The sequence below is a fragment of the Arachis hypogaea genome, chromosome 4, assembly GCF_003086295.3.
Source record: "Arachis hypogaea cultivar Tifrunner chromosome 4, arahy.Tifrunner.gnm2.J5K5, whole genome shotgun sequence".
In the NCBI taxonomy this organism is placed as follows: Eukaryota; Viridiplantae; Streptophyta; class Magnoliopsida; order Fabales; family Fabaceae; genus Arachis; species Arachis hypogaea.
Genome location: NC_092039.1, coordinates 74,464,953 through 74,490,602, shown reverse-complemented (window position 1 = coordinate 74,490,602; position 25,650 = coordinate 74,464,953). Strand labels below are relative to the sequence as shown.

Here is a 25,650-nt window from a genome sequence, read left to right as displayed (position 1 = left end):
TAAAAATAATGTCATATACTGAAATTTTATTTTAAAACATGACACATTTAATGATTTCAAAATTCATATACATTAGTATTTCATTATTTATGTACATCACATTTGAAAGTTAAATACATAGAAAATAAAACTTAACAATAAGTTCTTTACATTATTTATTTACATGGATACTTAACAATCCCACATATTAAACTATTCCATCATTGATCAAATGACCAATATTTCCTTCAGGATCCTCAAAGAAATCAGATACATCACAATGAGTGGTGGAATTTTCAGCATCATTTGAAACAAAATTTGTTTCTTTTCTTTTATCATCATTTTTCAAATATGCCTGGTAAAGATCGACTAGGTGCCTTGAGGTACAATAGGTACGTGACCAATGGCGCTTTCCACCACAACGGAAATATTTATCCTCTGTTGATTTATTTTGCCCAATATTTCTCTCTTTATCCCACTTCTGGTGAGATCCTCTCTTTTGAACATAATTCTTTTTCCTTCCATAATTTTTCTTGTTATTAAAACCTTACCAGTTACCTCTTCTGGGGTAATAATTTGCCATGTTTACTTTAGGAAATGGGGCGGCGCCAGCTGGGTGCTCTTCATGATTCTTTAAAAGCAACTCATTGTTGCGTTCAGCAATAAGAAGGCAAGAAATTAACTCAGAATATTTTTTAAATCCTTTTTCTTGATACTACTGCCGCAAGAGCACATTCGAGGCATGGAAGGTTGAGAAAGTTTTCTCTAACATATCATTATCAGATATCTTTTCCCCACATAATTTCATTCGTGAGGTGATTCGAAACATTGTAGAATTATATTCATTTATGGATTTAAAATCTTGTAAATGCAAGTGCGTCCATTCATATCAGGCTTGAGGGAAGTATCACCATTTTTTTATGATTGTACCTTTCTTCAAGGTCTTTCCAAAGATTTGTAGGATCTTTCAATGTGAGATATTCATTTTTCAATCCTTCATCAAGATGACGACGAAGGAAAATCATGGCCTTGGCTTTATCCTTCTGGGATGCATTATTTTCAGCCTTAATGGTATCTCCAAGATCCATTGAATCAAGATGGATTTCAGCATCTAGTATCCATGATAAATAATTGTTTCCAGATATATCAAGAGCATTGAATTCAAGATGAGAGAGTTTTGACATAATGAAAATTTGTTACCTGAGTCTTCCTAAAAATTTGATCAGAGTCTCGTGCTGATAATGTGTTGTAAAATAGATAAAAGATATACAAAATATAAAATAAAGATGTATAAATAGAAGACTCTAGTCTTAATATAATTAGCTCAATAATAATTCATATATATATTTACTAATATTATATGTTGTAATATATATATATATATATATATATATATATATAGAGAGAGAGAGAAAGAAGTATTAGAAAGTAAAGAAAGAGAGAGAATTGATTTTGTTTTATTACTTGTGTCTTGTACGTAAGGCTATGGAGTCTTATTTATAGCGGTACAAATTTAACTTTTATTAAAGTTGGTCTACATAATAATCTCAACTCTCTCTCTTAAAAGCTTCAGCCGCCCGTATCATTAATGGGCATCCATCTATCATTCTTATCACAACAGAATCATACTTTGATATATTTTTTCTTGAAACTATATTTTAATAAAGTTTACCAAGTTGTTTAACTTGTCACCAACAGAAAATATAAGTTAATTTAGAAATAAATGTTAGAGTAGTATGATTTAGAAAAAAAATTCTAAGGAGTGTAGAAATTGTGAACAATACTTTTTCACAACTCTCATAATCCCCGGTCATGAACCCCAAAAACTTGGTAGCTCAATACCATGGCATTACACAACTTCGCACAACTAACCAGCAAGTGCACTGGGTCGTCCAAGTAATAAACCTTACGCGAGTAAGGGTCGATCCCACGGAGATTGTTAGTATTGAAGCAAGCTATGGTCATCTTGTAAATCTTAGTCAGGCAAACTCAAATAGTAATGGTGATGAACGAAAATAACACAAAGGTAAAGATAGAGATACTTATGTAATTCATTGGTAGGAACTTCAGATAAGCGCATGAAGATGCCTTCCCTTCCGTCTCTCTGCTTTCCTACTGTCTTCATCCAATCCTTCTTACTCCTTTCCATGGCAAGCTTGTGTAGGGTTTCACCGTTGTCAATGGCTACCTCCCATCCTCTCAGTGAAAGCGATTGCATATGCTCTGTCACAGCATAGCGGAATTCAGCTGTCGGTTCTCGGTCAGGCCGGAATAGAATCCATTGATTCTTTTGCGTCTGTCACTAACGCCCCGCCCGCTAGGAGTTTGAAGCACGTCACAGTCATTCAGTCATTGAATCCTACTCAGAATACCACAGACAAGGTTAGACCTTCCGGATTCTCTTGAATGCTGCCATCAGTTCTCGCCTATACCACGAAGACTCTGATCTCACGGAATGGTTGGCTCGTTTGTCAGACGAGCACTCGGTTGTCAGACGATCAACCATGCATCGTGCAATCAGGAATCCAAGAGATATTCACTAGAGCCTTGATCGCTTGTAGAACAAGAGTGGTCGTCAGTCACCTTGTTCATGGGTGAGAATGATGATGAGTGTCACGGATCATCACATTTATCAAGTTGAAGAACAAGTGATATCTTAGAACAAGAACAAGCGGAATTGAATGGAAGAACAATAGTAATTGCATTAATACTCGAGGTACAGCAGAGCTCCACACCTTAATCTATGGTGTGTAGAAACTCCACCGTTGAAAATACATAAGCATAAGGTCTAGGCATGGCCGAATGGCCAGCCTCCCAAAGAGGGTTCAATCATAAAAACATGATCAAAAGATCCAAAGATCGAAAGACCCCCTAATACAATAGTCAAAGGTCCTACTTATAGAAAACTAGTAGCCTAAGGTGTACAGAAATGAGTAAATGACATAAAAATCCACTTCCGGGCCCACTTGGTGTGTGCTTGGGCTGAGCAATGAAGCATTTTCATGCAGAGACTCTTCTTGGAGTTAAACGCCAGCTTTGGTGCCAGTTTGGGCGTTTAACTCCCATTTGGGTGCCAGTTCCAGCGTTTAACGCTGGGATTCCTGAGGGTGACTTTGAACGCCGGTTTGGGCCATCAAATCTTGGGCAAAGTATGGACTATTATATATTGCTGGAAAGCCCAGGATGTCTACTTTCCAACGCCGTTGAGATCGTGCTAATTGGGCTTCTGTAGCTCCAGAAAATCCACTTGGAATGCAGGGAGGTCAGAATCCAACAGCATCTGCAGTCCTTTTCAGTCTCTGAATCAGATTTTTGCTCAGGTCCCTCAATTTCAGCCAGAAAATACCTGAAATCACAGAAAAACACACAAACTCATAGTAAAGTCCAGAAAAGTGAATTTTAACTAAAAACTAATAAAAACATACTAAAAACTAACTATATCATACCAAAAACATACTAAAAACAATGCCAAAAAGCATACAAATTATCCGCTCATCACAACACCAAACTTAAATTGTTGCTTGTTCTCAAGCAACTGAAAATCAAATAAGATAAAAAGAAGAGAATATGCAATGAATTCCAAAAACATCTATGAAGATCAGTATTAATTAGATGAGCGGGGCTTTTAGCTTTTTGCCTCTGAATAGTTTTGGCATCTCACTCTATCCTTTGAAATTCAGAATGATTGGCTTCTTTAGGAACTCAGAATCCAGATAGTGTTATTGATTCTCCTAGTAGAGTATGATGATTCTTGAACATAGCTACTTATTGAGTCTTGGCTGTGGCCCAAAGCACTCTGTCTTCCAGTATTACCACCGGATACATACATGCCACAGACACATAATTGGGTGAACCCTTTCAGATTGTGACTCAGCTTTGCTAAAGTCCCCAATTAGAGGTGTCCAGGGTTCTTAAGCACACTCTTATTGCCTTGGATCACAACTTTATTTTTCTTTCTTCCTTTTTTTTCGTTTTCTTTTCTTTTTCTCTTTTTTTTTCGTTTTTTTTTTTCGATTTTTTTTTTCATAGCTTTTTCTTGCTTCAAGAATCATTGTAATGATTTTTCAGATCCTCAGTAACATGTCTCCTTTTTCATCATTCTTTCAAGAGCCAACATTCATGAACCACAAATTCAAAAGACATATGCACTGTTTAAGCATACATTCAGAAAACAAAAATATTGCCACCACATCAAAATAATTAAACTGTTATAAAATTCAGAATTCATGCAATCCTTTTCTTTTTCAATTAAGCACATTTTTATTCAAGAAAGGTGATGGATTCATAGGACATTCATAACTTTAAGGCATAGACACTAAGACACTAATGATCACAAGACACAAACATGGATAAACAGAAGCATAAAATTCGAAAAACAGAAGAATAAAGAACAAGGAAATCAAAGAACGGGTCCACCTTAGTGATGGCGGCTCTTTCTTGCTCTTGAAGATCCTATGGAGTGCTTGAGCTCCTCAATGTCTCTTCCTTGTCTTTGTTGCTCCTCCCTCATGATTCTTTGATCTTCTCTAATTTCATGGAGGATGATGGAGTGTTCTTGATGCTCCACCCTTAGTTGTCCCATGTTGGAACTCAACTCTCCTAGGGAGGTGTTTAATTGCTCCCAATAGTTTTGTGGAGGAAAGTGCATCCCTTGAGGAATCTCAGGGATCTCATGATGAGTGGGATCTCTTGTGTGCTCCATCCTCTTCTTAGTGATGGGCTTGTCCTCATCAATGGGGGTGTCTCCATCTATGTCAACTCCCACTGAATAACAGAGGTGACAAATGAGATGAGGAAAGGCTAACCTTGCCAAGGTAGAGGACTTGTCCGCCACCTTATAGAGTTCTTGGGCTATAACCTCATGAACCTCTATTTCTTCTCTAATCATGATGCTATGGATCATGATAGCCCGGTCTATGGTAACTTCGGACCGGTTGCTAGTGGGAATGATTGAGCGTTGTATGAACTCTAACCATCCTCTAGCCACGGGTTTGAGGTCATGCCTTCTTAATTGAACCGGCTTTCCTCTTGAATCTTTCTTCCATTGGGCGCCCTCTTCACATATGACTGTGAGGACTTGGTCCAACCTTTGATCAAAGTTGACCCTTCTAGTGTAAGGATGTTCATCTCCTTGCATCATAGGCAAATTGAACGCCACCCTCACACTCTCCGGACTAAAATCCAAGTATTTCCCCCGAACCATAGTAAGATAATTCTTTGGATTCGGGTTCACACTTTGGTCATGGTTCTTGGTGATCCATGCATTGGCATAGAACTCTTGAACCATCAAGATTCCGACTTGTTGAATGGGGTTGGTAAGAACTTCCCAACCTCTTCTTCGGATCTCATGTCGGATCTCCGGATATTCACCCTTTTTGAGTGAAAAAGGGACCTCGGGGATCACCTTCTTCAAGGCCACAACTTCATAGAAATAGTCTTGATGCACCCTTGAGATGAATCTTTCCATCTCCCATGACTCGGAGGTGGAAGCCTTTGCCTTCCCTTTCCTCTTTCTAGAGGTTTCTCCGGCCTTGGATGCCATAAATGGTTATGGAAAAACAAAAAGCAATGCTTTTACCACACCAAACTTAAAATGTTTGCTCGTCCTCGAGCAAAAGAAGAAAGAAGAGAGTAGAAGAAGAAGAAATGAAGGAGATGGAGAGGGCTTTGTGTTCGGCCAAAAGGGAGAAGAAGTAGTGTTGTAGGTGTGTGAAAATGAAGGAGTGAAGGAGGGTTTATATAGGAGAGGGGAAGAGAGATGTTCGGCCATTTGAGGGTGGGTTTGGGTGGGAAAGTGGTTTGAATTTGAATGGTGAGGTAGGTGGGGTTTTATGAAGGATGGATGTGAGTGGTGAAGAGAAAGATGGGATTTGATAGGTGAGGGGTTTTTTGGGGAAGAGGTGTTGAGGTGATTGGTGAAGAAGAGAGAGAGTGGTAGGGTAGGTGGGGATCCTGTGGGGTCCACAGATCCTGAGGTGTCAAGGAAAAGTCATCCCTGCACCAAATGGCATGCAAAATCACGTTTTTTGCCATTTCTGGCGTTAAACGCCGGGCTGATGCCCATTTCTGGCGTTTAACGCCAGCATCTTGCCCCTTTCTGGCGTTTAACGCCAGTCTGGTGCCCCTTTCTGGCGTTAAACGCCCAGAACGGTGCCAGACTGGGCGTTAAACGCCCACCAGCTAACCTCACTGGCGTTTAAACGCCAGTGGGTGCGTCCTCCAGGGTGTGCTGTTTTTCTTCCTGTTTTTTATTCTGTTTTTTCATTCTGTTTTTGCTTTTTTCATGGATTTTGTGACTTCTTATGATCATCAACCTACAAAAGACATAAAATGACAAAAGAAAATAGTTAATTATAAACATTGGGTTGCCTCCCAACAAGCGCTTCTTTATTGTCACTAGCTTGACAGAGGACTCTCATGGAGCCTCACAGATACTCAGAACCGTGTTGGAACCTCCCAACACCAAACTTAGAGTTTGAATGTGGGGGTTCAACACCAAACTTAGAGTTTGGTTGTGGCCTCCCAACACCAAACTTAGAGTTTGACTGTGGGGGCTCTGTTTGGCTCTGTTTTGAGAGAAGCTCTTCATGCTTCCTCTCCATGATGACAGAGGGATACCCTTGGGCCTTAAACACCAAGGATTCTTCATTCACTTGAATGATCAACTCTCCTCTATCAACATCAATCACAGCCTTTGCTGTGGCTAGGAAGGGTCTGCCAAGGATGATGGATTCATCCATGCACTTCCCAGTCTCTAGGACTATGAAATCAGTAGGGATGTAATAGTCTTCAACTTTAACCAGAACATCCTCTACAAGTCCATAGGCTTGTTTTCTTGAGTTGTCTGCCATCTCTAGTGAGATTTTTGCAGCTTGCACCTCAAAGATCCCTAACTTCTCCATTACAGAGAGGGGCATGAGGTTTACACTTGACCCTAAGTCACACAAGGCCTTCTTGAAGGTCATGGTGCCTATGGTACAAGGTATAGAAAACTTCCCAGGATCTTGCCTCTTTTGAGGCAATGTCTGCCTAGACAAGTCATCCAGTTCCTTGGTGAGCAAAGGGGGTTCATCCTCCCAAGTCTCATTTCCAAATAACTTGTCATTTAGCTTCATGATTGCTCCAAGGTATTTAGCAACTTGAACTTCAGTGACATACTCATCCTCTTCAGAGGAAGAATACTCATCAGAGCTCATGAATGGCAGAAGTAAGCCCAATGGAATCTCTATGGTCTCATTTTGAGCCTCAGATTCCCATGGCTCCTCATTGGAGGCCAGTGGACATCCAGTGAGGTCTTCTTCAGTGGCGTTCACTGCCTCTTCTTCCTCCCAGAATTCGGCCATGTTGATGGCCTTGCACTCTCCTTTTGGATTTTCTTCAGTATTGCTTGGGAGATTACTATGAGGGAGTTCAGTAATTTTCTTGCTCAGCTGACCCACTTGTCCTTCCAAATTTCTGATGGAGGACCTTGTTTCAGTCATGAAACTTTGAGTGGTTTTGATTAGATCAGAGACCATGGTAGCTAAGTCAGAGGTATTCTGCTTAGAGCTCTCTGTCTGTTGCTGAGAAGATGATGGAAAAGGTTTGCTATTGCTAAACCTGTTTCTTCCACCATTATTGTTATTGAAACCTTGTTGAGGTCTCTGTTGATCCTTCCATGAAAGATTTGGATGATTCCTCCATGAAGGATTGTAGGTGTTTCCATAGGGTTCTCCCATGTAATTCACCTCTTCCATTGAAGGGTTCTCAGGATCATAAGCTTCTTCCTCAGATGAAGCTTCCTTAGTACTGCTTGGTGCATTTTGCATTCCAGACAGACTTTGAGAAATCATATTGACTTGTTGAGTCAATATTTTGTTCTGAGCCAATATGGCATTCAGAGTGTCAATCTCAAGAACTCCTTTCTTCTGACTAGTCCCATTGTTCACAGGATTTCTTTCAGAAGTGTACATGAATTGGTTATTTGCAACCATTTCAATCAGTTCTTGAGCTTCTGCAGGCGTCTTCTTCAAATGAAGAGAGCCTCCAGCAGAGCTATCCAAAGACATCTTGGACAGTTCAGAGAGACCATCATAGAAAATACCTATGATGCTCCATTCAGAAAGCATGTCAGAAGGACACTTTCTGATTAATTGTTTATATCTTTCCCAAGCTTCATAGAGGGATTCTCCTTCCTTCTGTCTGAAGGTTTGGACTTCCACTCTAAGCTTACTCAATTTTTGAGGTGGAAAGAACTTTGCCAAGAAGGTATTGACTAGCTTTTCCCAAGAGTCCAGGCTTTCTTTAGGTTGTGAGTCCAACCATGTTCTAGCTCTGTCTCTTACAGCAAAAGGGAATAGCATAAGTCTGTAGACCTCAGGGTCAACCCCATTAGTCTTAACAGTGTCACAGATTTGCAAGAATTCAGCTAAAAACTGATGAGGATCTTCCAATGGAAGTCCATGGAACTTGCAATTCTGTTGCATTAGAGAAACTAATTGAGGCTTAAGCTCAAAGTTGTTTGCTCCAATGGCAGGGATAGAGATGCTTCTCCCATAGAAGTCGGGAGTAGGTGTAGTAAAGTCACCCAGCACCTTCCTTGCATTGTTGGCATTGTTGTTGTTTTCGGCTGCCATGAGTTCTTCTTCTTTGAAGAATTCGGTCAAGTGCTCTAAAGAGAGTTGTGCTTTGGCTTCTCTGAGCTTTCTTTTCAAGGTCCTTTCAGGTTCAGGATCAGCCTCAACAAGAATGCCTTTGTCTTTGCTCCTGCTCATAAGAAAGAGAAGAGAACAAGAAAATGTGGAATCCTCTATGTCACAGTATAGAGATTCCTTTAGGTGTCAGAGGGAAAAGAAGAGTAGAAGACAGAAGTAGAAAATTCGAACTTATCAAAGGAGATGGAGTTCGAATTTTGCATTAAGGAATAGTGTTAGTCCATAAATAGAAGGATGTGAGAAGGAGGGAAGTAATTTTCGAAAATTAAGTGAAAAATTTTGAAAACTTTTTTGAAAAACATTACTTAATTTTCGAAAATGAAAATGGAAAAGAAATCAAGTGATTTTTGAAAAAGATTTTGAAATCAGAAGTCAAAAAGATTTGATTGAAAACTATTTTGAGAAAGATGTGGTTAAGAAGATATGATTGATTTTAAAAAGATGTGATTGAGAAGATATGATTTGAAAAACATTTTAAAAAGATTTGATTTTGAAAATTAAAAACTTGACTAACAAGAAAAGATATGATTCAAACATTAAACCTTTCTCAACAGAAAAGGCAACATACTTGAAATGTTGAATCAAATCATTAATTGATAGCAAGTATCTTTGAAAATGGAAAGAAATTGGTTTTGAAAAAGATTTGATTGAAAAATTGATTTGAAAAAGATTTGATTTTGAAAAGATTTTGAAAACTTGAAAAAAAATTGATTTGAAAACAAAATCTTCCCCTATAGCCATCCTGGCGTTAAACGCCCAGAATGGTGCACATTCTGGCGTTTAACGCCCAAAATACTACCCTTTTGGGCGTTAAACGCCCAACCAGGTATCCTGGCTGGCGTTTAAACGCCAGTCTGTCCTTCTTCACTGGGCGTTTTGAACGCCCATCTTTTTCTGTGCAATTCCTCTGCTGTATGTTCTGAATCTTCAATTCTCTGTATTATTGACTTGAGAAGACACAAATTAAAAATATTTTTGGATTTTTAATAATAAGGAAAAATCAAAATGCAACAAGAATCAAATAACAATGCATGCAAGACACCAAACTTAGCAGTTTGTATACTACTGACATTAACAAAATGAAAATGCAAATGAGACACACAAAACACTCAAGTCAATAGAATTCAAGATCAGAGCAAGTAAATCATCAAGAACATCTTGAAGATCACTAAGACATATGAATGAATGAATGCAATTGACACCAAACTTAAGATGAGACACTAGACTCAAACAAGAAACATGCAATATTTTTGGTTTTTATGATTTTGTAATTTTTTTTTTCGAAAATTAAGTGAAAAAAGGTATCAAAATTCTTAATGAGAATTCCAGGAATCAGTGCAATGCTAGTCTAAGACTCCGGTCCAGGAATTAGACATGGCTTCACAGCCAGCCAAGCTTTCAAAGAAAGCTTCGGTCCAAAACACTAGACATGGCCAAAGGCCAGCCAAGCCTTAGCAGATCACTGCTCCAAAAGCAAGATTGATAGAAATCAACAAGCTCTTGTGATGATAAGTTGAAACCTCGGTCCAATGAGATTAGACATGGCTTCTCAGCCAGCCAGATTTCAACAAATCATCATGAAACTCTAGAATTCATCTTCAAGAATTTCGAAAAAAAATAAACACCTAATCTAAGCAACAAGATGAACCGTCAGTTGTCCAAACTTGAACAATCCCTGGCAATAATGCCAAAAACTTGGTGTTGTTGCCGGATCTTGGCACTGATGTTACCAAAAGCTTGCTCAAAACTTTGAACAATCCCCGGCAACGGCGCCAAAAACTTGGTGCGCGAAATTGTGAACAATACTTTTTCACAACTCTCATAATCCCCGGTCATGAACCCCAAAAACTTGGTAGCTCAATACCATGGCATTACACAACTTCGCACAACTAACCAGCAAGTGCACTGGGTCGTCCAAGTAATAAACCTTACGCGAGTAAGGGTCGATCCCACGGAGATTGTTAGTATTGAAGCAAGCTATGGTCATCTTGTAAATCTTAGTCAGGCAAACTCAAATAGTAATGGTGATGAACGAAAATAACACAAAGGTAAAGATAGAGATACTTATGTAATTCATTGGTAGGAACTTCAGATAAGCGCATGAAGATGCCTTCCCTTCCGTCTCTCTGCTTTCCTACTGTCTTCATCCAATCCTTCTTACTCCTTTCCATGGCAAGCTTGTGTAGGGTTTCACCGTTGTCAATGGCTACCTCCCATCCTCTCAGTGAAAGCGATTGCATATGCTCTGTCACAGCATAGCGGAATTCAGCTGTCGGTTCTCGGTCAGGCCGGAATAGAATCCATTGATTCTTTTGCGTCTGTCACTAACGCCCCGCCCGCTAGGAGTTTGAAGCACGTCACAGTCATTCAGTCATTGAATCCTACTCAGAATACCACAGACAAGGTTAGACCTTCCGGATTCTCTTGAATGCTGCCATCAGTTCTCGCCTATACCATGAAGACTCTGATCTCATGGAATGGTTGGCTCGTTTGTCAGACGAGCACTCGGTTGTCAGACGATCAACCATGCATCGTGCAATCAGGAATCCAAGAGATATTCACTAGAGCCTTGATCGCTTGTAGAACAAGAGTGGTCGTCAGTCACCTTGTTCATGGGTGAGAATGATGATGAGTGTCACGGATCATCACATTCATCAAGTTGAAGAACAAGTGATATCTTAGAACAAGAACAAGCGGAATTGAATGGAAGAACAATAGTAATTGCATTAATACTCGAGGTACAGCAGAGCTCCACACCTTAATCTATGGTGTGTAGAAACTCCACCGTTGAAAATACATAAGCATAAGGTCTAGGCATGGCCGAATGGCCAGCCTCCCAAAGAGGGTTCAATCATAAAAACATGATCAAAAGATCCAAAGATCGAAAGACCCCCTAATACAATAGTCAAAGGTCCTACTTATAGAAAACTAGTAGCATAAGGTGTACAGAAATGAGTAAATGACATAAAAATCCACTTCCGGGCCCACTTGGTGTGTGCTTGGGCTGAGCAATGAAGCATTTTCATGCAGAGACTCTTCTTGGAGTTAAACGCCAGCTTTGGTGCCAGTTTGGGCGTTTAACTCCCATTTGGGTGCCAGTTCCAGCGTTTAACGCTGGGATTCCTGAGGGTGACTTTGAACGCCGGTTTGGGCCATCAAATCTTGGGCAAAGTATGGACTATCATATATTGCTGGAAAGCCCAGGATGTCTACTTTCCAACGCCGTTGAGAGCGCGCCAATTGGGCTTCTGTAGCTCCAGAAAATCTACTTCGAATGCAGGGAGGTCAGAATCCAACAGCATCTGCAGTCCTTTTCAGTCTCTGAATCAGATTTTTGCTCAGGTCCCTCAATTTCAGCCAGAAAATACCTGAAATCACAGAAAAACACACAAACTCATAGTAAAGTCCAGAAAAGTGAATTTTAACTAAAAACTAATAAAAACATACTAAAAACTAACTATATCATACCAAAAACATACTAAAAACAATGCCAAAAAGCATACAAATTATCCGCTCATCATTACGCCAAGTCTTCTCATACTAAAGTTGATTACTATTGGATTCAATTATAATTGTGTAAATAATGCATATGTTTGAAAACACTCTACAATTTTTATCTTTTGAGGTTTTGATTCTAGAATATAGCAAGTATTGAAATTATCTTAGGTTTGTTTTTGAATATTGTGTAAGATAAACTCTATGTTATGTACCTAGATGCAACTTATAAAAACTAAAAACTACATAACTCTTTGTTTTGCAATGTGGTATGAGTAGAAATAAGATTTGTAATCTCTCTAGAAGTAGTTATGGTCACAATATGAGTTTTATGAGTAAATTCTATAATATCTCTCAAATTGTGATTAAAATAACTTAAAATATTAAAAAATAAAATTAATTTGATAGCATAAGGTTATGGATAATTGGTAGTCTAAAACACATCACAATCATCTCTATTTGTAGGAGGGATTCAATCTCTAAAAGATGTTAAAAATAAGTGGGAGGAGACTTTTAGTCAACAACATATGATCTTGTAGAAAGGGAAGAGAGTTAGACTAATTTTTTTTATTGGAGGTCAACATTTAGTGATTTAATAAAATATTTTATATTTCTATTTTGAACAACAAATTTTAAATAAGAACTAAAAATATAATTTCAATTAAAGATCCATTTTAACATATACATATATGTATTTAATATCTAATCAATTAAAAAATATAACACCCTAATATTTAAATCCTTATGCTCGAGCCATAAGTCAATGATAATAAGTTGGTACGATTCTCAAGGTGAATTATAATACATAAACATATATATATATATATATATATATATATATATATATATATATATATATATATATATATATATGTTGAAAGAAAGTATTAAACGAGAAGCCTGAAAAGGAGTAAAATAAAATCGCGAAACGGAACACTCACATTTAGATAGACAGATGATGAGGCACACCTGAAAAGCGATATAAAGATAAGGCAGTAAAGGAGAATAAGATGAAGACAAGATATAAGTATATAACATAAGTAAATAGTCACTAGTCGCGACCTACGAAATTTAGGCTGGCTAGAATACAGAATAAAAATTAGTTTGACAACAATATTTCCTATCTCTCTCAAAATATACATCAAAGCCTCTATTGGCAAGTTTTCCAAAATACATACATATAAGTTTTTCAAGATAAATACGGAGAGATTCTAAGTAAAAGTAAAACAAGAGTCTAAGGATCTTTGATGAACGGATTTTTGTGTGGTATAGAACTTCACAAATGAATTCTCGTTGCAAGTATAGTTTCTAAACCAACAATAATCCTTTCATACAAAAATTTGTTTGTCACAAGTACAAACCCCTAATAAATCTAATAACTAAAGCATTTAAACATCGGGTCGTTCTCCCTAGGAATTACAATAAAGTGTTCTTGTTATTGGCTATGAAGTATCTTTGGGGTTTTTGAGATAAAAAGCAAGAAAAGTAAATTGTAATGAAGATCAAATGATAAAAAGGTCTTGGCAAGGCTTGGTGGTCAAAGATCTCTATCCTTATCACTAACCATAACATGATAATTGCAAGGATCAATCCCATTAAGTCATCCTCTAACAAGTAAAGGAAAGTCAAATAAGCTATATTAATCCAAGTTCATAAGTCCGAGCTACTCACTAATTGAATTAATGAAGGCTAGAGCCAATGGCTACCAACTGTCAATCACTTGGACATTAGCAACTCAAGACTTCCTAAATTACCATCCCAAGCCAAGCACACAAAGTTCTACTCTAACATCATTCCAAGCATTTTATCAAACACTTGGAAGGCATAAAAGGAAAGTAAGGTAAAATTGTAAGAAAAGTAAATCTACAATTACTAATAGCAAGAAATTGACAAGCAAAAAATCAAATCAACAATAAAGGAACATGAATCATATATTGCATTAAAAGAGAAATAAGAGAAACAAGAGTGCATCAACATAAAAGTAAAGAATTACAAGGAGTAAAGTACAAAACTAGAGAGAGGAGAAGTAGAGGAACAAGAAATTGCAAAGGAAAAGTAAATCAAAGTATGAATTAAACCTAGATCTAGAGAAGAATTAAACCTAATTCTAATCCTAATTCTAGAGAGAAGAGAGAGCTTCTCTCTCTAGAAACTAACTAAAGCCTAATAAAACTCAACTAAAACTAACTATCTAACTAATTACCTCATCCCTCTTCAATCCTTGGGTTAAATAGCATCATAAATGAGTTCGATTGGGCCCAAAATGCTTCAGAAATCGCTGGCCACAAGTTGCCTTTAGTGAGTCACGTGCGAGCATCGACGCGTACATGTACATCACACGTACACGTCCCTAAACGCCAGGCAATTATAGCAAATCTTATATCATTTTGAAGCCTCGGATGTTAGCTTTCCAACTCAACTAAAACTGCCTCATTTGAACCTCTGTAGCTCAAGTTATGATCGATTAAGTGCGAAGAAGTCAGGATTGATAGCTTTGTGATTCCCTCATTTCTTCATGAGTTCTCCATTTCTACATGCTTTTTCTTCATTCCCTCAATCCAATCTTTGCCTCCTAAACCTGAAATCACTTTACAAACATATAAAGGCATCTAATGGAATCAAGGTTAATTAAATTTAGCGATTTTAAGACCCAAAAAGCATGTTTTCACTCTTAAGCACAATTAAAGGAGAATTTACAAAATCATGCTATTTTAGTGAATAAATGGGAGACAAGTTGACAAAACCCTCTAAATTTAACACAAGATAAACCCTAAAAATAGGGTTTATCAATCTTTTCCATCTTTCAGATGAATCCCAGCTCACTGTTGAGCTCCAAAACCTACATCTGAAAAACAAGAGATATATACTTAATGAGAACCCCTGACCCATGGGTTTCCATTATGGTAAAAGTGTCAAATATTCATCCTAGGTTCTCACTAATCCACAAATAGGCAACTGTAATAAGGGAATACTAAATCTAATTTGTAACACCCTAACTACCAAAGCTCATGCTTCCGGCTGCGCGACTCTGATAGCTCAGACATTATGACGACTCTTATACTATTTAATATTAAAATATGAGCCTGTTTAAAACTTTAAACTGCAATACCGCTCCAAAATACTTTTTCTATGCAACGTACATCCATACATACAATACAACTTACAAAAACTATCAAAGAGTACATACATATGTATATATATATATATATATATATATATATATATATATATATATATATATATATATATATATAATAGTTTTACAAGCATCAAACAATATGATTCCTATCCCTCTTACAGAATGCATAAGGATAAAGGCGAGGGAACAATAAACAATAACTAAAGCAATACAAAACATCATGACAACAACTAGATAAGCTCTTCGTGACTTCTGCATCCATATCCTGAAAGGGGAAAAATGTAGGGGAGGGGTGAGAACATCATTCTCGAAAGGGTTCTCAGTAGAGGATTGTTGCTTGTCCCCAAGCAACTGAAAACAAAATAGGATAAAAAGAAGAGAATATACAATGAATCCCACAGTATCAATGAAACTTAGTCCTAATTAGATGAGCGGTGCTTGTAGCTTTTTGCTTCTGAACAATTTTGGCATCTCACTTTCTCCTTTGAAATTCAGAATGAGTGGCATCTATAGGAACTCAGAATTTTAGATAGTGTTATTGATTCTCCTTGTTCAGTGCGTTGATTCTTGAACACAGCTACTTTATGAGTCTTGGCCGTGACCCTAAGCACTTTGTTTTCCAGTATTACCACCGGATACATAAATGCTACAGACACATAACTGGGTGAACCTTTTTCAGATTGTGACTCAGCTTTGCTAAAGTCCCCAGTTAGAGGTGTCCAGAGTTCTTAAGCACACTATTTTGCTTTGGATCAAGACTTTAACCACTCAGTCTCAAGTTTTTCACTTGGACCTGCATGCCACAAGCACATGGTTAGGGACAGCTTGATTTAGCTGCTTAGGCTTGGATTTTATTTCCTTGGGCTCTCCTATCCATTAATGCTCAAAGCCTTGGATCCTTTTTACCCTTGCCTTTTAGTTTAAAGGTCTATTGGCTTTTTCTGCTTGCTTTTTCTTTTTCTTTTCTCTCTTTTTTTTGCCATTTTTTCTTTTTCTCTTTTTTTCACTGCTTTTTCTTGCTTCAAGAATTAATTTAATGATTTTTTAGATTATCAACAACATTTCTCTTTGTTCATCATTCTTTCAAGAGCCAACAACTTTAACATTCATAAACAACAAGATCAAAAATATGCACTGTTCAAGCATTCATTCTGAGAACAAAAAGTATTGCCACCACATCAAAATAATTAAACTAGTTTCAAGATAAAATTTGAAATCCAAGTACTTCTTGTTCTTTTGTAATTAAGCACATTTTTCATGTAAGAGAGGTGAAGCATTCATGGAGTTATTCATAGCTTCAAGACATAGACACTAGACACTAGACACTAATGATCATGTAGTGAAGACACAAACATAGATAGAACCTACAGTATAAAAAATCGAAAACAGAAAAATAAATAGACAAGGAAATTAAGGAATGATTCCACCTTAGTGAGGGTGACGTCTTCCTCTTGAAGGTCCAATGGTGCTCTTGAGCTCCTCTCTGTCTCTTCCATGCCTTTGTTGCTCCATCCCTAGTGATTTTGGTGATCCTGTCCTTAGTTGCTCCCAATAGTTGTGTGGAGGAAAATGTATCCCTTAAGGCATCTCAGGAATTTCTTGATGAGAAATTTCCTCATGCTCTTGTTGAGGTCCATGAGTGGGCTCTCTTGATGTGCAGTCAAATGCTCTACTACTGAGCTATAGACCCTTGAGATGAATCTCTCCATCTCCCATGACTCGGAGGTGGAAGCAATTGCCTTCCCTTTCCTCTTTCTAGAGGTTTCTCTGGCCTTAGGTGTCATAAATGGTTATGGAAAAACAAAAAGCAATGTTTTTACCACACCAAACTTAAAATATTTGCTCGTCCTCGAGTAAAAGAAGAAAAAAATATGTAGAAGAAGAAGAAAATGGAGGAGAAAGAGGGTGTATAGGGTTCCGCCAAGAAGTGGGTTTGGAAGGGTAATGGTTTTGAATTTTGAAGGTGGGTGGGGTTTTCGGGGAAGAGTTAAGGAAGTGAGTGGTGAAGGGTATTTGGGGAAGAGATACGGAGGTGATTGGTGAAGGGTATTTAGGGAAGAGTGTTGTAGAAAGGTGTAAAGAGGAGAGAGAGTGAGTTGAGGTTAGTGGGGATCCTGTGGGGTCCACAGATCCTGAGGGGCCAAGGAATTCTCATCCCTGCTCTAATTGGGCGTTCACAACGCCTTAGAGTGCAATTCTGGCATTTAAACGCCAGTCTGCTGCCCTGTTCTGGCGTTTAAACGCCAGCTTTCCTTCCTGTTCTGGCGTCTAAATGCCAGTTTGTTGCCCTGTTCTGGTATTTAAATGCCAGTTTGGTGCCCTATTCTGGCGTTTAAACGCCTAGAAAGGTGTCAGATTGGGCGTTTAAATGCCCATTTTACTACCCTTACTGTCGTTTAAATGCCAGTAAGTCCTTCCTTCAGGGTGTGCTGTTTTCAATGCTATTTTTGATTTTTTTTTCTTTATTTTTGTAATTGTCTTTGTGACTTCACATGATCATCAACCTAAAAGAAAACAAAATAATATAGATAAAATTAAAATAAAATTGGGTTGCCTCCCAATAAGCGCTTCTTTAATGTCAATAGCTTGACAGTGAGCTCTCATGGAGCCTCACAGATGATTAGAGTATGGTTGAGATCTCTCAACACCAAACTTAGAGTTTGGATGTGGCCTCCCAACACCAAACTTATAGTTTGAATGTGGGGGCTCTGTTTGACTCTGTATTGGGAGAAGCTCTTCATGCTTACTCTCCATGGTTACAGAGGGAGATCTTTGAGTTTTAAACACAAGGTAGTCCTTATTTAGTTGAAGGACCAACTCTCCTCTGTCCACATAATCACAGCTTTTGCTGTGGCTAGGAAGGGTCTTCCAAGGATGATGGATTCATTCTCATCCTTTCCAGTGTCTAGGATTATGAAATCAGCAGGGATGTAAAGGCTTTTGACCTTTACTAGCATGTCCTCTACCTGTCTATAAGCCTTTTTCATGGATTTGTCTATCATCTCTAATGAGAATGTGGCAGCCTGTACCACAAAAATTCTAGTTTTTCCATTACAGAGAGTGGCATTAAGTTTATGCCTGACCCCAGGTCACACAGAGCCTTCTCAAAGGTCATGGTGCCTATGGTACAAGGAATTAGGAATTTACCAGGATCCTATTTCTTTTGAGGTAAAGTGTGTTGAACCCAGGTATTCAGTTCATTAATGAGCAATAGAGGCTCATCCTCCCAAGTTTCATTACCAAATAGCTTGGCATTCAGCTTCATGATTGCTCCTAAATACTGGGCAACTTGCCCTTCAATAATGTCTTCATCTTCTTCAGAAGGTGAATAGTCATCAGAGCTCATGAATGGTAAAAGGGAATTTAATAGAATCTCTATGGTCTCTAGGTGAGCCTCAGATTCCTTAGGTTCCTCAATTGGGAACTCCTTTTTGTCCAGAGGACGTCCTATAAGGTCTTTCTCACTGGGATTCACGTCTTTCTCCTCCTCTGTGCATTCAGCCACACCAAGTAAGGTTATGGCCTTGCACTCTCTTTTTGGGTTCTCTTCTGTATTGCTTGGGAGAGTACTAGGAGGAGTTTCAGTGACTCTTTTACTCAGTTGGCCCACTTGTGCCTCCAAATTTCTAATGGCAAACCTTGTTTCTTTCATGAAACTTAGAGTGGCCTTAGATAGATCAGAGACTATGTTTGCTAAGCTAGAGGGGCTCTGCTCAGAATTCTCTGTCTGTTGCTGAGAGGATGATGGAAAAGGCTTGCCATTGCTAAACCTGTTTCTTCCACCATTATTAAAGCCTTGTTGAGGCTTTTGTTGATCCTTCCATGAGAAATTTGGATGATTTCTCCATGAGGGATTATAGGTGTTTTCATAGGCTTCGCCCATGTAATTCACCTCTGCTATTGCAGGGTTCTCAGGATCATAGGCTTCTTCTTCAGAAGATGCCTCTTTAGTACTGTTGGATGTATTTTGTAATCCATTCAGACTCTGAGAAATCATGTTGACTTGCTGAGTCAACATTTTGTTCTGAGCCAATATGGCATTCAGAGCATCAATTTCAAGAACTCCCTTCCTCTAAGGCATCACATTACTCACATGATTCCTTTTAGAAGTGTACATGAACTGGTTATTTGCAACCATGTCAATGAGTTCCTGAGCTTCTGTAGGCATTTTCTTCAGGTGAATAGACCCACCTGCAGAGTGGTCTAATGACATCTTAGACAATTCAGACAGACCATCATAAAATATATCCAGGATGGTCCATTCTGAAAGCATGTCAGAAGGACACTTTTTGGTCAGTTGCTTGTATCTCTCCCAAGCTTCATAGAGGGATTCACCTTCTTTCTGTATGAAGGTTTGAACATCCACTCTAAGTTTGCTCAGCTTTTAAGGAGGAAAGAACTTAGCTAAGAAAGCCGTGACCAGCTTATCCCAAGAGTTCAGGCTATCTCTAGGTTGAGAGTCCAACCATGTTCTAGCTCTATCTCTTACAGCAAAAGGGAAAAGCATAAGCTTATATACCTCAGGATTAACTCCATTGGTCTTAACAGTATCACATATCTGCAAGAATTCAGTTAAGAACTGAAAATGATCTTCTGATGAAAGTCCATAAAACTTGCAATTATGTTGCATTAGAGAAACTAATTGAGGCTTTACCTCAAAATTATTTGCTCCAATGGCAGGTGTTCATACCCTGACCGGGCTCCTCCAACTCGGCAAAATCCATGAAAAGTCCGACCTCGTCCCAAGGCCCACGCCTGAGGTCGGACCTCGGACAATAAAGCTAAGAAGGCCCATCAAAAGGAACGCAGCCCAAAACCTAAAGGCCGAAAAGGCCTAGGAAAGGCGGTTCCACAAAGATAGAGATAAAACTCCCAAAAGATAAGATAAGATAAGAATATCTTATCCAGGGAAGATCACGGCCAACTACTATAAATACACTGGAGCACCCAGGTATGAGATACATTCCACATTCTACACATATCTGCTTGAACCCATGCTAACTTAAGCATCGGAGTGTCATTGCAGGTACAACCACCAACCACTCCACATATCAAGCTCGGGTCCCTGACCCCCACCTCGGGCCTCTCCAAGATGACCGAGCTACACGTTTCAGGTAACCCTCGGAACATTGGCGCCGTTGCCGGGGACCTGGAAGTCATCCCTTTACCATGGCAGACGACCCTCTCAACAATGACCACGCTGCATCAGAACAAGAGGACGAAGTTGACACCGGAGAACGACCGGACAGCCCTCTATCACCACGCACTCCAGGAGGAAACAAACAGAATCGCCCAAAGACATCACTCCCAAACAAAGATCCACAAAATTCCGAAAAGGAAAAGAGCTCGGAAATTTTAGAAGCAGTCCGGGCACAACAAAACCGACTGAAACAACTCGAAGAGGACATAAAGAAGCAGAAAGAAACTGAACAAGATCTAAGAAGGGAGGCTCGAAAGCACAGAGAATTAGAAGAAAAACCACGGAAAATAGAGGCCAATCTGAAAGACCGGACAGAACGCGGCACCACCCCCGAATGCAACCATGATCCCTTCACGCAAGAGATCATGAAGGAGAAGGTACCACGAAACTTCAAGCCACCCGATATGGATCTCTACGACGGCACCACCGATCCAAGTCACCACCTCAGCAACTTCAGAAGCAGAATGTACCTAGTCGACGCCTCCGACGCAATTCGGTGTAAAGCCTTCCCCACCACTCTCACCAAGTCGGCCATGAAGTGGTTCGACAACCTGCCACCAAGATCAATCACCAGCTTCGAAGACCTAACCAAAAAATTCCTAACAAGGTTCTCCATTCAAAAGGACAAAACAAAACATGCCCCCAGTCTACTCAGGATCAAACAAGGTAACCAAGAAACTCTCCGAGAATACATGGAGCGATTCAACAAAGCCTGCCTGGACATACAACACTTGCCCACTGAAGCAGCCATCATGGGACTAGCAAACGGCCTAAAAGAGGGACCGTTTAGCCAGTCCCTATCCAAACGATACCCGACCTCCCTATACGAGGTGCAGGAGCGGGCAGAAAAATATATCAACATGGAGGAAACCTCCCAGCTAAGAGACTCTTCTAGGAAGGAATCAAACTACCCACTCCGAGATCGAGATCGGGAACAGAAGAAGAAAGAAGAACCCATCTCGGACAGGCCGCGGAAGTACCACAACTACACCCCCCTCCGAGTCTCCCTGGTAGACGTCTACAGAGAAGTATGCCACACCGAGAAGATCCCCCCGCCCCGACCGCTAAAACACAAGAGAGCGGGGAGAGATCGGTCCGAATACTGTGAATATCACAAGCTCTACGGTCATTCTACTAACGACTGCTACGACCTAAAAAATGTTATAGAAAAGCTAGCCAGAGAAGGGAAACTCGACAGATACATAGCAGAGAAAGGAGAAGAGGCCAGGAAGAGAAGGCGGGGAGATAACGAAGGTCGGGCCGAACAAATCCCGCGAACCCCTGAAAGGCACGTTCACATGATAAATGGAGGTTTTGCAGGCGGAGGAACATCCAAATCCTCGCGAAAAAGACACCTCAAAGAAGTCTACCACGTCCGAGAAGACAGTCCCCTGCCCGAACTACCTACTATCTCGTTTACCCGAGAAGATGCTCAAGGGATAATACCCGGGCACGACGATCCAATGGTAATCACCATTATCCTAGCAAACGCCAACTTACATCGAACCCTGATTGACCAGGGAAGCTCAGCAGATATCCTGTTCAAAACGGCCTTCGACAAGCTCGGACTTGAAGAAAAAGAACTAAAGGCCTATCCCACTGACCTATTTGGGCTAGGAGATACCCCGATCCATCCCTTAGGATACATCTCGCTACACACTACCTTCGGAAAAGGCGAGCAATCTAAAACATTAAGCATCGACTACATTATAGTCGACGTCACTTCAGCATACAATGCCCTCATTGGGCGACCAACCCTAAACAGACTGGCAGCTATAGTCTCGACCCCACACCTCTGCATGAAGTTCCCTACCGCAAAAGGAATCGCTACCTTAAAAGGCGACCAAAAACTGGCGCGGCGATGCTACAACGAAAGCCTGAGCTTAAAAGGAAAAGAGATCAACACAGTAGAACTCGGGCGAGTTCAAGCCCGAGAAGATCTTCGGCCACAACCAGAGGGAGAAACCGAAAGAGTCCAGATCGGGAACACATCTGAAAAAGTAACAAACATAGGAGCAAACCTCGAAGCGGGCCTAAAAGAGGAACTCATAACCCTCTTAAAAGAAAATTCCGACCTCTTCGCCTGGAAAGCCTCCGACATGCCAGGCATAAGCCCCGACCTGATGTGCCATAAGCTATCAGTGTACCCGGGATCCCGACCTGTCCAACAAAGACGCAGGAAGCTCGGACCCGAACGCATGCAAGCAATAGAAGAACAAGTACAAGCACTACTAGATGCAGGGTTCATTCGGGAAGTAAAATACCCCCTATGGCTCGCAAACGTGGTCCTGGTAAAAAAGCCCAACGGAAAATGGAGGATGTGCGTCGATTACACGGATCTCAACAAAGCCTGCCCCAAAGACCCCTATCCACTACCAAACATCGACGCCTTAGTAGACGCAGCCTCAGGCTATAGATATCTCTCCTTCATGGACGCATACTCAGGATACAATCAAATCCCGATGTACGGACCCGACCAAGAAAAGACCTCGTTCATAACCCCAAGGGCAAACTACTGCTACGTAGTAATGCCCTTCGGGCTGAAGAACGCAGGGGCAACCTACCAGAGGCTAATGAACAAAGTATTCTCAGAGCACATCGGACTACAGCTGGAGGTGTACGTCGACGACATGCTGGTAAAGACACAAGAAGACATAAACTTGCTGACCGACCTCACCAGCGTCTTCAGCACCCTCAGAAAACACAACATGAGACTTAACCCGACAAAGTGCACCTTCGCCGCAGAAGCCGGAAAGTTCCTAGGCTTCATGCTGACTCAAAGGGGCATCGAAGCGAACCCGGACAAATGCCAGGCGATACTCAATATGAAGAGCCCGACGTGCGTCAAAGAATTACAACAACTGAATGGAAGGTTAGCTGCCCTATCAAGATTCTTGGCAGGATCAGCGATAAAATCACTACCTCTCTACTCACTCCTAAAGAAAGGGAAACCCTTCTCATGGACCCCGGAGTGCGAAAAAGCCTTTCAAGAATTCAAGGGATTCCTCGGGCAGCCACCAATCCTAACCCGACCTCTAAAAGGGGAAGAGCTCGTACTATACCTCTCGGTTGGACATCGAGCAGTCGCTTCGGCATTAATACGAGAAAATGACCAAGGACAACACCCCATATACTTTGTAAGCAAGGCACTACAAGGGGCCGAATTAAACTATCAGAAGATAGAAAAATTCGCCTACGCCCTAGTGTTCACAGCTCGGAGGCTCCGTCCCTACTTTCAAGCCCACACCATCAAGGTCCGGACAAACCAACCCATGAGACACATCCTCCAGAAAACAGACCTAGCAGGACGAATACTGCAATGGGCGGTGGAGCTGTCCGAGTTCGACCTCCACTACGAAACCCGGATTGCCATAAAATCTCAGTATCTAGCCGACTTCATCGCAGAATACACTGAGACCCCTGGAACCCCACTCTCATGGAACCTGTATGTCGACGGGTCCTCAAACAAAACAGGAAGCGGAGCCGGGGTTATACTCGAAAGCGACCAAGGAACACGGATAGAACTATCCCTAAAATTCGAGTTCCAGGCTTCAAATAACCAAGCCGAATACGAGGCCCTACTAGCAGGTCTAAAGCTAGCCGAAGAGGTCGGAGCCCAGAGAATCACGATCTTCAGCGACTCCCAAGTCGTCACATCACAAGTAAATGGAAGCTACCAGGCCAAAGACCCAACTATGAAAAAATACCTGGACCAAACACAGACACAATTACGCCACTTTTCAGAAATACAAATCCAGCACATACCTCGGGAACAAAACGTCCGGGCAGACGCCCTCTCAAAGCTCGCCAGCACCAAGCCCGGAGGCAACAACAGAAGTCTCCTCCAAGAAACCTTACAATCTCCCTCCGTGCTAAAGAGAGGGAGAAACGCTAAATATATCCAACCAACAGCAAGGATGGATGACCCCCATACTCAACTACCTGAAGTCGGGAACTCTTCCCGCCGAAAGAAAGGAAGCTAAAAGACTCACGAAAGACGCCCAGAATTATACACTAATCCACGACGTGTTATACAGAAGAGGATTCTCAAACCCCCTCCTTAGGTGCGTTCCGACCTCAGAAACAAAGAGCGTCCTCGAGGAAGTCCACGGAGGTATGTGTGGGAACCATCTCGGAGCTCGGGCATTATCCAAAAAAATAGTCCGAGCCGGGTTCTACTGGCCGACCTTGCAAAGAGATGCAACGGAATTTGTGAAAATATGCCCCCCTGCCAAAAACACGCCAATTTCCACAAGGCACCACCAGAAGACCTTATCAGCATCACCGCACCATGGCCCTTCGCAAAATGGGGACTTGACCTACTCGGCCCGTTCCCCCAAGGACCGGGGCAAGTCAAATACCTCATAGTAGGGGTCGACTACTTCACAAAGTGGATCGAAGCTGAACCCTTAGCCACCATTACGGCTCAGAAAAGCCGCAAATTCCTATACAAAAACATTGTCACAAGGTTCGGAGTCCCCTACTCCATCACAACGGACAATGGAACACAGTTCACGGACACAAGTTTTCAGAACTTAGTAGCCGAACTAAAAATCAAACAGCAATTCACCTCAGTCGAGCACCCACAAGCCAATGGACAAGCAGAGGCTGCAAATAAAGTCATCTTGGCAGGGTTAAAACGAAGACTCCAAGAGGCCAAAGGGGCATGGGCCGAGGAGCTCCCCCAGGTACTATGGGCATATCGGACAACCCCACACTCTGCAACGGGAGAATCACCGTTCCGACTAGCTTACGGGATGGAGGCAATGATTCCTATCGAAATAGATGAAGGGTCACCCAGAGTCATCTTCTACAACGAAGAAGGCAACCCGCAGGCACAAAAGGAAGAACTCGACCTCCTCCCCGAGGTCCGAGAAAAAGCCCGAATCCGAGAAGAAGCCTTAAAACGGCGAACGGCCCTCAGATACAATCAGAAAGTAATAAAGCGAAGCTTCTCCATTCACGACCTGATTCTAATCCGAAATGACATCGGAACACAAAAGTCGGGAGAAGGAAAGCTAGCCGCAAATTGGAAAGGGCCCTACAAGGTAACAGAAGTCTTAGGGACAAGCTATTACAAAGTATCCGACCTAGAAGGCAATGAGCTGCCCAGGGCCTGGCACGCCTGTAATCTAAGACGGTAC

General features: G+C 40.8%; 1 non-coding gene across 1 annotated transcript; it reads left to right on the top strand.

The window, feature by feature from the left end:
- The first annotated feature begins 19,573 nt into the window (after positions 1 to 19,573).
- LOC112799156 (small nucleolar RNA R71) lies at positions 19,574 to 19,681 on the top strand. Its single transcript, XR_003200735.1, has one exon. It is a non-coding gene; the product is annotated as a small nucleolar RNA R71 (small nucleolar RNA).
- Positions 19,682 to 25,650: the final 5,969 nt, after the last annotated feature.